General features: G+C 49.0%; 1 protein-coding gene across 10 annotated transcripts in view; it reads right to left on the bottom strand.

Annotated features, from left to right (window-relative positions):
• LOC125026615 (mucin-12-like) overlaps positions 1-12,500 on the bottom strand; it is a 325,253-nt gene that overhangs the window by 38,590 nt on the left and 274,163 nt on the right. For 8 of the 10 annotated variants that reach the window (XM_047615176.1, XM_047615185.1, XM_047615186.1 and 5 more), the window contains one exon: positions 1,975-2,030. The exons of the other annotated variants lie outside the window; for them this stretch is intronic. The gene's annotated coding sequence lies outside the window, so the exon portion shown is untranslated. The remainder of the gene's footprint in view (positions 1-1,974; positions 2,031-12,500) is intronic. 10 annotated transcript variants of the gene reach the window in all.

Genomic DNA, 12,500 nt, shown 5'->3' with positions numbered 1-12,500 from the left:
GGATTATCGTCCTCTTCGTTTACATCCAACTAAACATCTTGGTTTGCCAATGCTAATAATCTGTGCACGTTTTTTTAAATGAAATTCTCTTGCGAAGAGCAAAAAGAGAAACTTAACTATGTCATCATGAGAGATATTACCTCACTTATCTCGCGTCAAGACAAGAGTCAACACTGTTTTCGTGTGTGTGTGTGTGTGTGTGTGTGTGTGTGTGTGTGTGTGTGTGTGTGTGTGTGTGTGTGTGTGTGCGTGTGTGTGCGTGTGCGTGTGCGTGTGCGTGTGCGTGTGCGTGTGCGTGTGCGAGTGCGAGTGCGTCTGTGTGTGTAGTGTGTAGACAATATTAGATTCCGCCCCTATGCTACGCAATTGGCCACACACCTCATACATACATGCAAGTGGCCCCTTCTCGCTTGCGTAATGCCATGCCACAGGACCTGGCTCATTGCATACGGTCCTTCCGAACATGGCGCCGGGTGGGTTACAAGAGCTGATGTGTGGGTTGCGGGGGATGTTATTGCCATATTAAAGGGGGCGCTAAGAACTGCGCTGCGCCTGTACTGGGGCAAAGGCAAGGGATTATCATTGCTGTACTATGTTTGGCAAGGCTAGAAGGGCGAGTAATGGGAGGGAGATAGTACACTTCTGCTCGGAGGCGAGGCCATATACAGCCGTGTTGCGATGGACATATGGTGCTAGAACAACACTAGTTTCTTTTTCACGTCCGATTCCGGGAGAGGACATAGTCTAGGGAGGTTTGGTTGGTGGAGGCTGTGAAATATGGTAATATGACCTTTTTCAAAATACAGGCCCGATTATAAATACACATTTATGGTGATACATTCTCACTTTCTCTCTCCTCTCTCCCTCCATCTTCCTCTCCCTTTATCTTTCTCTTGCTCTCTCCTCCATTCCCCTTCTTCCTTTTCTCCCTCTCTCTCTCTCTCTTGTTCTCTCGTTCTCTCTCGTTCTCTCTCTCTCTCTCTCTCTCTCTCTCTCTCTCTCTCTCTCTCTCTCTCTCTCTCTCTCTCTCTCTCTCTCCCTCTCTCTCCCTCTCTCCCCCATTCTCTCTCTCTCTCCCTCTCTCCCCCATTATCTCTCTCTCTCCCTCTCTCCCCCATTATCTCTCTCTCTCCCTCTCTCCCCCATTCTCTCTCTCTCTCCCTCTCTCCCCCATTCTCTCTCTCTCTCCCTCTCTCCCCCATTCTCTCTCTCTCTCCCTCTCTCCCCCATTCTTTCTCGCTCTCCCTCTCTCCCCCATTCTCTCTCTCTCTCCCTCCCTCTCCCTCTCTTGTGTCTTGGTTTTCCCTCCCAACTCTAAGCGACCTCGGCTTAATCATGCCATTCCACTCCTTACAGACGGAATAACAAAACACTCCTCAAGCACTCTTCTCGATTACGAAACCGTTCTCCGTCGCTGATTCGCCGCGGGGTCACGTCTTCCCCCCCCCCCCCCCTTCGACTCTTTCCCAGCTGATCCGACGCCGAAACAGATGGATCGTCGGGGAGAGGGCAGGGGACGAGAGCGCTGCACGGGGCAATGAATGACTTTGCGAGGAGCGCTAATGACGACGATGTTGAACAAGGGGAATATTAGGATGATGACGATGATGATCAATATGGCAAGAATGATACTGACGATGATGCTGACTGATGATGAGGAAGATGAAAATTGGGAGAATGATAATGTTTATATTATAAATTTGTATTAATAATGCTATGTGTAAGGTTTTCGCATGAATAGGTACTGGACCTGCGAGTAGGTGGCTCGCGTGCCGAAATCAAATATCAATAAATATTGATATATTGTAATAAACAGCTGTACACGAATCTTCTTCTTGATGAAGATGATGAAGCGCAGTAACAACACAATACGATTAATGATAATGAAAACAATTACACCATCATAATACCGAGGAGCGAATGCCACGAATAACTACAACTACACCACGAACAGCACTGACCACACACACGTACCTTCTACAAGAGGAGTATCCCTGCAGTCACCATTCCGCCCCCAACGCGTCGGTCACCTGTAAAATAATAACAGCCACTATTACATAATGAAACGAGAAACCAGCGCGCCGTTGTACACCAGACTACTTCTAACATATGAAACTGGGAACTTTATTACCGCGTTGCCTCTGCTGGGCGCGCGGCATTTTGAACTGTTATCACAAATGAACGTGAGCGCGAATTATCTGCTCGGACACGCCATGCGCAGGTGCCCCTCCGGCTGTTAGTCGCTTGCCTCAATTGCATTTGCTTGCTGTTGTATTTTCATTGCATTCTCCTTTCTTTTCTTTGGTTACATTTTTCTTTTCGCGCTTCCTCTCCATTTTCTTTTCCCTACAATTTCCTGTTTTATTATCTTTATGCTTCTTTCTTCCTTCTAGTCTAATCCACCCAGGCAGAGGAGAGAGAGAGAAAGAGAGAGAAAGAGAAAGAGAAAGAGAAAGAGAAAGAGAAAGAGAGAGAGAGAGAGAGAGAGAGAGAGAGAGAGAGAGAGGGAAAGAGAAATATATATAGAGAGAAAGAGAAATAGAGAGAGAAAGAGTAATAGAAACAGAGAGAGAGAGAGAGAGAGAGAGAGAGAGAGAGAGAGAGAGAGAGAGAGAGAGAGAGAGAGAGAGAGAGAGAGAGAGAGAGAGAGAAAGAGGACAGACCAGACGGAGAAAGAGAAACACACGTCACGTGATGGAGAGCCGCCGCCTCGGGCCTCGCAGTCCGAGTGGGCTCCATTATGAAAAATTGAAGACAGCAACCAAGAAGAAAATCTATCGGTCCCCAACGGCACGCGGTTCGGAATACAAATAACTGTCCTACGCAGGGGGTGGAAGGGGGGGGGGGCGAGGGGGAAGAGGGGAACAGGGAAGGGGTGGAGAGGCTAGAGGGGGGTGATGACTGGAGGGGGAGAGAGGCTAGAGGAAGCGATGAACAGAGGGGTAGGGAAGAGGGGGAGGGGTGGGAAAGGGGGGGGTAGCAAGAAGCTAATATCCATGAGTCCATTCCTTCTCCCGGGGTTAATTCACTCTTCCCCATTTGAGCGGCTATTTGCATCAATTCCGGTGGATCTACGTGCGTGTTCCCTTTCCTTGCTTCTGCTCTTCCCATTTAGCGGCCCTTCCCCTCCTCCTTCCACCCCTTAGCCCGCTTCTCTCTCTCTGCCTTCTTCCCTCCCCGCCCTCAGTAACTACGTAAAAATAAACACACATTATATGCAAATTCCGCCGTTATAATTCCCGGCCGCACAGCTCTTACAGGCAGTACCGACAGTCACAGTTATACATACACACGCACTCACACAACATACGCACACATAGACAACACCCATAAACACATTTATTCACGCCATACCTCTGTCTATGTCTGTATGTTTTTTTTTTCTCTTTCTTACTATTCCTCCATTTTTTCTCCTCCTCCCTCTCCTCTCTATCTCTCCTCTTTTTCTCTCATCCCTCTCTCTTTCTCCCATCCCCCCCTCTCCCTCTCTCTCACCCTTCTCCCTCCCCCGCTCTCTCTCACTGTCCCCTCTCTCTTTCTCCCTTCCCTCCCTCTCCCCATCTCCCAGCAAAAGCGACGCCGCTTACAAAGGTCCCTCTAAAACACCATACAGGGACATAAGCCAAATGACTTGATGATCTATTATCATGCTCAATTACGGCCGCTGAGGAGAATGATTTGGATACTATTTCCAAATACGAGCCCAGTAATGATCTTCATAAACATGTAATTACACTTTATCATCCGATATGACCAACGGAATTACACGCTCGCACGCACATGCTCACTCGCAAACACGACCATAAAACTGAATGTACACAAGGTTTAAACACAAACATATATACAGACACAGACACACACAAACCAATACACACACTCGCATAGGTACACACATACATACCTACGCGCATACACACAGACATAAACCCAAGACACGAGACACAGTTCTCGCGGATCCAAGGACCCTCGGCAGGCCTCCGTGTCGCCCATAAGCCGGGCCATAAAGACGACAATACAGTGCCGAGGCCGTTTTTCATTAATCTCAGCCCGGATTATTGGCTCCGCATCCACCTCTGGCGCGGGTCTACTGTCCCTCATCGCGCGACGACAATATATAAAAGTTGTTTAATTAAAACTTGACGAACTCCCAAACTTCCCTCGTCTATCTACCGTGGACGCAATTTTACACCGCAAATTTGGAGAGAGATTTTTTTCAAGGTTACATTCCCATCACTCATGATAATCTTATTAAGATAGATAGATAAAGAGATGAGGGGGGTGGGACAAAGTACTCAGGAGGGGAAAGGGGGGAAGGGAGAGGGAGGAGGAGAGGAGAGGAAGGAAGGAGAGAGAGGGGGGAGGGAGAGAGAGGGGGGAGGGAGAGAGAGGAAGGAGGGAGAGAGAGGAAGGAGGGAGAGAGAGGAAGGAGAGAGAGGGAGAGGGAGAGGAAGGAGAGAGAGGGAGAGGGAGAGAGAGAGGAGAGAGAGAGAGAGAGAGAGAGAGAGAGAGAGAGAGAGAGAGAGAGAGAGAGAGAGAGAGAGAGAGAGAGAGAGAGAGAGAGAGGGAGAGGGGAAGAGAGGGAGAGGGGAAGAGAGAGGGGAGAGAGAGAGAGGAGAGAGAGGAGAGAGAGAGAGGAGAGAGAGGAGAGAGAGAGAGAGAGAGAGAGAGAGAGAGAGAGAGAGAGAGAGAGAGAGAGAGAGAGAGAGAGAGAGAGAGAGAGAGAGAGAGATAAATAGAGAGAGAGAGAGAGAGAGAGAGAGAGAGAGAGAGAGAGAGAGAGAGAGAGAGAGAGAGAGAGAGAGAGAGAGAGAGAGAGAAAGAAGAGAGAGAGAGAGAGAGAGAGGGAGAGAGGGAGAGAGAGAGAGAGAGAGAGAGAGAGAGAGAGAGAGAGAGAGAGAGAGAGAGAGAGAGAGAGAGAGAGAGAGAGAGAGAGGGAGAGATGTTGTAGGTGCCTCACCATAACTGCCCAGCAAGCCATAATACTGAGGCACCTTCATCCTCTTACGAGGGAGGAAGGGAGGGAAAGAGAGGGAGAGGGAGAGAGGGAGGGAGAGAGAGAGGGAGAGAGGGGAGAGAGAGAGAGAGAGAGAGAGAGAGAGAGAGAGAGAGAGAGAGAGAGAGAGAGAGAGAGAGAGAGAGAGAGAGAGAGAGAGAGAGAGAGAGAGAAAGAGAGAGTAAGAGAGAGAGTAAGAGAGAGAGAATGAGAGAGAGAAAGAGAAAGAGAGAGAAAGAGAAAGAGAAAGAGAAAGAGAAAGAGAAAGAGAAAGAGAAAGAGAAAGAGAAAGAGAAAGAGAGAGAGAGAGAGAGAGAGAGAGAGAGAGAGAGAGAGAGAGAGAGAGAGAGAGAGAGAGAGAGAGAGAGATGAGCGGGGGAGAGAGAGGTTGTAGGTGCCTCACCATAACTGCCCAGCATATAATACCATAATACCATAATACTGAGGCACCTTCATCCTCTTACGAGGGAGGAAGGGAAGGAAAGAGAGGGAGAGGGAGAGAGGGAGAGAGGGAGAGAGGGAGAGAGGGAGAGAGAGAGGGAGAGAGGGGAAGAGAAAGAGAGAGAGAGAGAGAGAGAGAGAGAGAGAGAGAGAGAGAGAGAGAGAGAGAGAGAGAGAGAGAGAGAGAGAGAGAGAGGGGGGGGGGGGGGTAATTCACAGAACAGGTCAGAACAAAGTCCTAAGAGGCGATAACAGAGGGGGACTCAAAGTGGCCTGCACGACCTCCTTGACCCCCTTCCCCCGCCTGTGACCCGTCGAGAGCGCGAGAGGGACCCGTTTCCCGCGACCCGCTTCCGGCCCCACGAGGAGCGAGGGACACAAAGGCGACACTCGGGCTGCTTCCGGCGGCGTCGCTGAGCGGGTTCCTCCTCCTCGGGGCGACTGACTCGCTCGGCGCACTCGACGGGGAAGGAAGACACAGCCGAGGAATAGTGGGAAGAGCGCCTACTTGTGCTACGAGGTTCTGGGTGCTTCTGATTAAATCTACTTTATGCTAATCATATAAAAATAACCAAATATCAAAATTATCGTCACCATGACTATTATTATCATTACCTGTTTTCCTAGTTCCTCAGAGGATACAAGTGTTCTCTCTACTTCATACAGCTACACAGAAACCTTAAATAAAATCATAAAAGTAAATCTTGCGCTTTCTCCTTCCACGCACACACAGTACTTCGCTGACTCGTGGTTTACAACGTCGCCAGAACGAATGGCAAAGCATTAGTATTTAATGCAACATTTCCCGCGCACCTTCGGGCAACTGCTGCACAAAGAGCCCAGAACGACTATCAACGAGGCGCGAAGCCATCTTGACGAGAAGCTGTATCTCTACTGGGAGGCGAATAAAACACACACAGACACTTTCTTTCCCCCTCCTCTCCCTCTCTCGATCCTCCTCCTTGCTACCTTTCACTTTATCTCTGTGTCTCGCCTGCATGCCAGTCTAGGAAGCGAAGAAGTTTTGGCGACGCGGAGATAGCGAAATTATATTAGTCTTTCCAGGTGGTCTCGACGCAGCAACTTTCATGGAGCACAGAGGTGAACAAACCAATCTCGGATACCTCACAATAACTCACCAATTTTCTATCAGCATCCTTATTCAATACAATGACGGCTTTATTTGTGCACTCGAGGAGGCAGGTGGCAAATATCTCAGTATCGGGGATATCTCTTCCGTCGTGTAGCGCCTCCACGCCGCGGTATGTAGGACCCTTATCGCGTCTCACCTTCCTGGGCGGAGGAAGCCTCGGGCATGGGCGGCAGCCCGCCACCAACGCCAACTTCCCTCGTCCTTGCTACGTAAAATTAATGCAATATGGACCCTCGCGTCTTCACACCAGCACCAAAGGGCCTCGGCCTGTTTGGACTCTGCCCTTCCTGTACCCTTGGACCTCGTTATCCGAACGCTTCTCCTCCCCCCACCTTTCCCGCCCGCCCCCGACCCCCTATCCCCGGGGGTCGGTGGCCACTTAAGGGTACAACGGCGGCATCTCTCCCGGGGCGAGCGCTGATAGCAAGAGATCGTCCTGTGGCGCGCTAAACTATTTTTCGTGTTGGCGTCTATATTCATCCACGAGCGATGATACCGCGGGGACGCTTCCTTGCAGATTCTGCAGTGGAAATGTGCATCGACTTGCTAGCGCCTCCATTTGCCGGTCATGCATAATTCCGCGCATGTATGCCAGCCAATATGCGCTGGCTCAACGCCCGCCCAAGGTGGCAAGTGATATGCAAAGCGGATCATATAATCTGGCCGTATACAACTGTGTAAACCAGAACGTACCCTCCGCCCCTCGCCCCGGCCCTCCCCTCCCTCCCAGGCGCGCCGGGGGAGGGCGTCGACGGCTGGAATCTTCCTGCACCGTGCCCTACCTGCAGGCTGTGCGCGAGGAGACACCTGCCGCCCTTCCTCCCCTTCCTGCCCTCCTTTCCCTCTTCCATCTTCCTCTTTCTCTCACTCCCTCAACCATTTCCTTTTCTCCACTTTTTTGTATGTATACGAGAGGATCAGCCAGGATGAAATAAATAAATAAAAAAAAATTACATGAAAAATAAGCTAAAACATTAATAGAGGAATTAAAATCGTCATAAAAGAGGGGAAAAAAAAAAAAGGGGGGGGGAAAAAAAAAAATTTTTTAAAACCCCAAAAGGTTTTGGGGAAAAAAAAACGAAAGGGGGCCGGGGGGGGAAGGGGGGGAGGGAGAGAGGGAGGAGGGGAGGGGGGAGGGGGGAAAAAAAAAGGGAAAAAAAAAAAATTTTAAAAAAAAAAAGGGGGGGGGAGTTAAAGGGGGGGTTTTTTCCCCCCCCCCCCCCCCTTTTTTTTCCCCCCCCTTTTGGGAAAAAAGGGGGGGGGGGGGGGAAAAAAATTAGGGAACCCGGGGGGGGAAAAAAAAAAAAAGGGGGGGAAAAAAAAAAAAAAGGGGGGGGGAAAAAAAAAAAAATTTTTTATTTTTTTTTTTTTCCCCCCCCCCCCCCCAAATTTTGGGGGAGGGGGGGGGAAAAATTGGGGGCCGGGGGAAAAAAAAAAAAAAAAAAAAAAATTTTTAAAAAAGGAAAAAATTTTTAAAAGGGGGGGGGAAAAATTTTTTTTCCCCCCCCTTTTTTTTTCCCTTTTTCCCCCCTTTGGGCCCAAAAAAACCCCCAAAAAAAAATTTTTTTTGGGGAAAAAAAAAAAAAAAAAAAAATTTTTAAAAAAAAAAAGGGGGAAAATTTTTAAAAAAAGGGGGGTTTTTTTTTTTCCCCTTAAAATTTTAAAAACCCCAAAAAAGGGAAAAAAGGAAAGGGGTTAAAAAAAAAAAAAAAAAAAAAAAAAACCCCCAAAAACCCCCTAAAGGAAAAAAAAATTAAACCCCCCCCCCCGGGAAGGGGGGAAAAAAATTTTTTTTTTTTTAAAAAAAAATTTAAAAAAAAAAAAAAAAAAAAAATTTTTTTTTTTTTTTTTTTTCCTTTTTTTTTTTTTTCCCCCTTTTTTTTCCCCCAAAACCCCCCCCCCCACCCCCCCCCCCAACCCCCCCCCTTTCCCCCCCCCCCTTTCCCCCCCGGGGGGACCCTTTTTTTTGGGGGAAAAAAAATTTCCCCCCCCCCCTTTTTCCCCCCCCGGGAAAAAAAATTTTTTTTTTTTTAAAAAAAAAAAAACCCCCCCCCCCCCCCCCCCCCCCCCCCCCCCCCCAAAAAAAAAAAAAAAAAAAAGGGGGGGGGGAAAAAAGGGGGGGGGGAGGGGAAAAAAAAAGGGGGGGGGGGGAAAAAAAGGGAAGGGGGGGGGGGGGGGGGGAAAAAAAAAAAAAAAAAGGGGGTAAAGGGGGAAAGGAAAGGGAAAAAAAAAAAAAAAAAAAAAAAAAAAAAAAAAAAAAAAAAAAAAAAAAAAAAAAAGGGGAAAAAAGGGGGGGGGGGGGGGGCCCCAAAAAAAAAAAAGGGGAAAAAAAAGGGAAAAGGGAAAAAAAGGGGGGAAAAGGGGGGGAGGAAAGGGAAAACCCTTAAGGGGGGGGTTTTTAAAAAGGGGGGAGGGGGCCCCGGGAAAAAAAAAAGGAAAAGGGGGGGAGGGGAAGGGGGGAAAAAAAAAAGGGGGGAAGGGAAAAGGGGGGGGAAAAAGGGGGGGGGGGGTTTTTAAAAGGGGGAAAAAAAAAAGGGGGAACACACACACACACACACACACACACACACACACACACACACACACACACACACACACACACACACCGGATGAAGCCGGACACCCTGGCAGAGCTGAAGCCTCCAGACACATGAGACGCTTCTTATTTACGGTACAAACAGAGCAGTTAATACGCGGAACTAACTGCGGGATATGCCGGCAGTGAGGAAACGTTTAGATAGAATTGAGGGAGACGAAGAGGGAGATAGAGGGAGGAAGGGAGGGAAAAGGGAGAAGGAAGGGAGGGTGGAGGGAGAAGGAAGGGAGGGAGGAGGAAGTGAGAAGAAACGATGAAGAAAGGGAGGAGGTAGGGAGAAGGAAGAGAGGAGAAGGGGAGAAGGAAGGGAGAGCGAAGGAGGAGGAAGCGAGGGAGGAGGAAGCGAGGGAGGAGGAAGCGAGGGAGGGGGAAGGGAGGGAGGAGGAAGCGAGAGGGAGGGAAGAGGAAGTGAGAAAAAACGAGGGAGAAAGGGAGGAGGAGGGAGGAGGAAGGGAGGAGGAGGGAGGAGGAAGGGAGAAGGATAGGAAGACGGAGAGAGGGAGAGAGGGAGAAGGGGAGAGAAAGAGAGAGAGGAAGAAAAAAAGAGAGAAACTGATTGGGTGAGAGAGAGAGAGTGAGAGCGAGAGCGAGAGAGAGAGAGAGAGAGAGAGAGAGAGAGAGAGAGAGAGAGAGAGAGAGAGAGAGAGAGAGAGAGAGAGAGAGAGAGAGAGAGAGAGAGAGAGAGAGTCCAAGGGTATCAGCTTATGCATGTTAGCGAGGCGAAGTGGACGTTGAAGACCGGAAATGAAGAAATGAAAGCGCAGTATGAGTAGGAGGAGGGAGGATAAGAACGAGGAGGAGGAAGAAAGGAGACAGAGGAAGAGGAGGGTTGTGACTGCTGACTCTTCATATCACAGACTTCAAGGAATAATCCGATGGGAGGTTTGAGAGGGATACAGAGGCAGGGGAATGCGGGAAAAAGAGGCGATTGTCAGAATTCCTATGCCAGAGGATATTCAGCAGAGGATGACACTGCGTGCCACGAGGCCGCTGCATGACCATGCACCCCTGCCCGTATACACGCCAAGATAAAGAGGGAAGGGAGGTAAATGGCACTCTGCGCAAGGTGACACCGGGAGAGGGGCGTCAAGTGGCACTTGATACGAAGTAACACCACGAGAACCGGGGAGTCAAGTGGAGCTGCGTTGCGTCCAGTGCCGAACCAATGATAGACAAGTGGCCCTCAGCGCGGGGCTAAGAATAGACACGTGCCGTTAATCATAAGCCAATTAGGACCTCATGGAACTCGGGGAAACGACAAACGAGCAGCAGCAAGCGCACCCAAAAGGCGACGCCCAGCAAGGACCCAGAATAGACATGCGGCGTCCAGAGGGACGGGAGCGGAAACCCTGTACTTGGCAAGGAACAAACACTCCGTCCAGACTCGGGACAAGAATAAAACCCCGCACTCAGCACAAACCCACGGACTAACGCGCAGGGGCCTCGACTGACACTTTTTATATCTCTCGTACATTCTCTTCTGTTCCAAGAAGCATCTAACTATCATTAACTTATCCCTTTTCTCTACTAAACACGCTTACAGGTTCAAAAACCCGGCCATCCTTTGATCTTCAACGTAACCGTCTGCCTCAAGACATGCCATTAAACATCATTAAATAACACTTTCATAACAACTCCTTCAGCCAGAACAATATGCTCACGCCAAATATACCATTTCATAGCCCGGCAAGAACACGCATCGACGATCGACATCTATACTGCAAACCTACATTAAGGAACAATACCACTGCCGGGCGGAAAATAAACGAACAAATAACAAAGAAAACCCAATAGCTAGGATGACAGCGGCTATTCGCTTTTGGGGGCAACTCGGGGATCCTACATGGACTCTGGAATCCCCCCTCCCCCCTTCCCTCCCCTCTCTGTGAGGAGCGGAGAGGAGGAGAGAGGGAGAGGGAGAAAGAGGGACGAGGGAGAGGATGGGAGAGGGGAGAGGGTTTATAGAAGCTGCGGAGAAGGAGGAGGAATGGATACAAAAGACCACCTCATTGAAAACATAAGCTTCAAAGAGCTACAAAACCTGCTGAGGTAAGGCTCAAGCAGGATAGGGAGAGAGGGGTGAGGGAGAGAAGGAGGGAAGGAGGGAGAGGGTGAGGGAGGGAAAGCGTGGTGGAGAGGGAGGGAAGAAGCGAGTGAGAGAGTGAGGAAAGGAACGAGGAAGGGAAAGCGTGGTGGAGAGGGAGGGAAGAAGCGAGTGAGAGGAAGGAAAGGAACGAGGGAGCGAGAAAGAGAGGCAGAGTGAGAGGGGGAGGAGAGGGAGAAGCGGATGGAGAAAAGAAGATTTGAGGAAATGGAAGCCAGCTGATTAAAGCAGAAAATGGCCACGGACGGTTTCATCAGATCATATTTGCCGGTCCCTTGGAGAGGCCAATCTATAATCGCCATACATGGGCTCGCAATTCTTTCTCTCCTTTCCTTTTCATCTAATATTATTCCCGAGCCGGATATTACACAGCCATACGATATATCCCTGCCAAGATTAAAGACTCCATGCTGCTCTTCCTTCCCCTATTCCCTAAGCAACCGAGTACATTAAATAGCAGCCAAACTTCGGGTTGTACAAGTTTCGTGTAATTCATTCTTTGTCACTGTAGTTCCTCTTTCATCATGTTATCATTATTATAATCACTATAGTTCTCATTATCATTAGTTGTATTGCTTGCATTCTTCTTGCTCGTCTGTTCCTTCTTCTTTCTTTGTTTCTTCTTTCTGTTATTGTCCTTATCATCATTACCTTTATCAGTCTACTTATATTATTCGTTCATCTTTCGAAGAGGCTCGTAATCCTTATATCCAAACTTCGAAAAATAATCCCTTCGCTCTTGCTGGTCCTATTCGCAAAAAATAACTACAGAAAAGAAAAGAAAAGAAAGGAAAAAATGAAGAAAAAAAAAATCTCTGATGGGCGGCATCCCGTCTCGTGCGGGTCTGACGACGAGCGAAACAAGAGCAATTAAGAAAAGTTTGTTTGCGAAAATACTTATCATGCGTCGAGTCAGTCTAATGAGGCGGTGTGTGTTGTAGGCGAGTTCGGGCCGGCGCGAAATGAGAAATGGAGGCGGGTCGGGGAGGGCAGCCGGAAGGACCTGGGGAAGGAGGGAGGGAGAGATGGATGGGCGGGGGAAAAAGGAGGGGGAAGGGAAGTAGAAAGAGGGAGGGAGGGAGGAAGAAAGAGAGAGAGAAATAGAGGGGGGGGAAAGAGAATAAGGAGGCGTGAAGGAAAGTGGGGGGGATGTGTGTGAGAGAGAGAGAGAGAGAGAGAGAGAGAGAGAGAGAGAGAGAGAGAGAGAGAGAGA

Source organism: Penaeus chinensis, chromosome 6 (genome assembly GCF_019202785.1).
Source record: "Penaeus chinensis breed Huanghai No. 1 chromosome 6, ASM1920278v2, whole genome shotgun sequence".
NCBI lineage: Eukaryota > Metazoa > Arthropoda > Malacostraca > Decapoda > Penaeidae > Penaeus > Penaeus chinensis.
The sequence above is the reverse complement of the archived record's forward strand: the minus strand, read 5'-3'. Positions and strand labels throughout refer to the sequence as shown.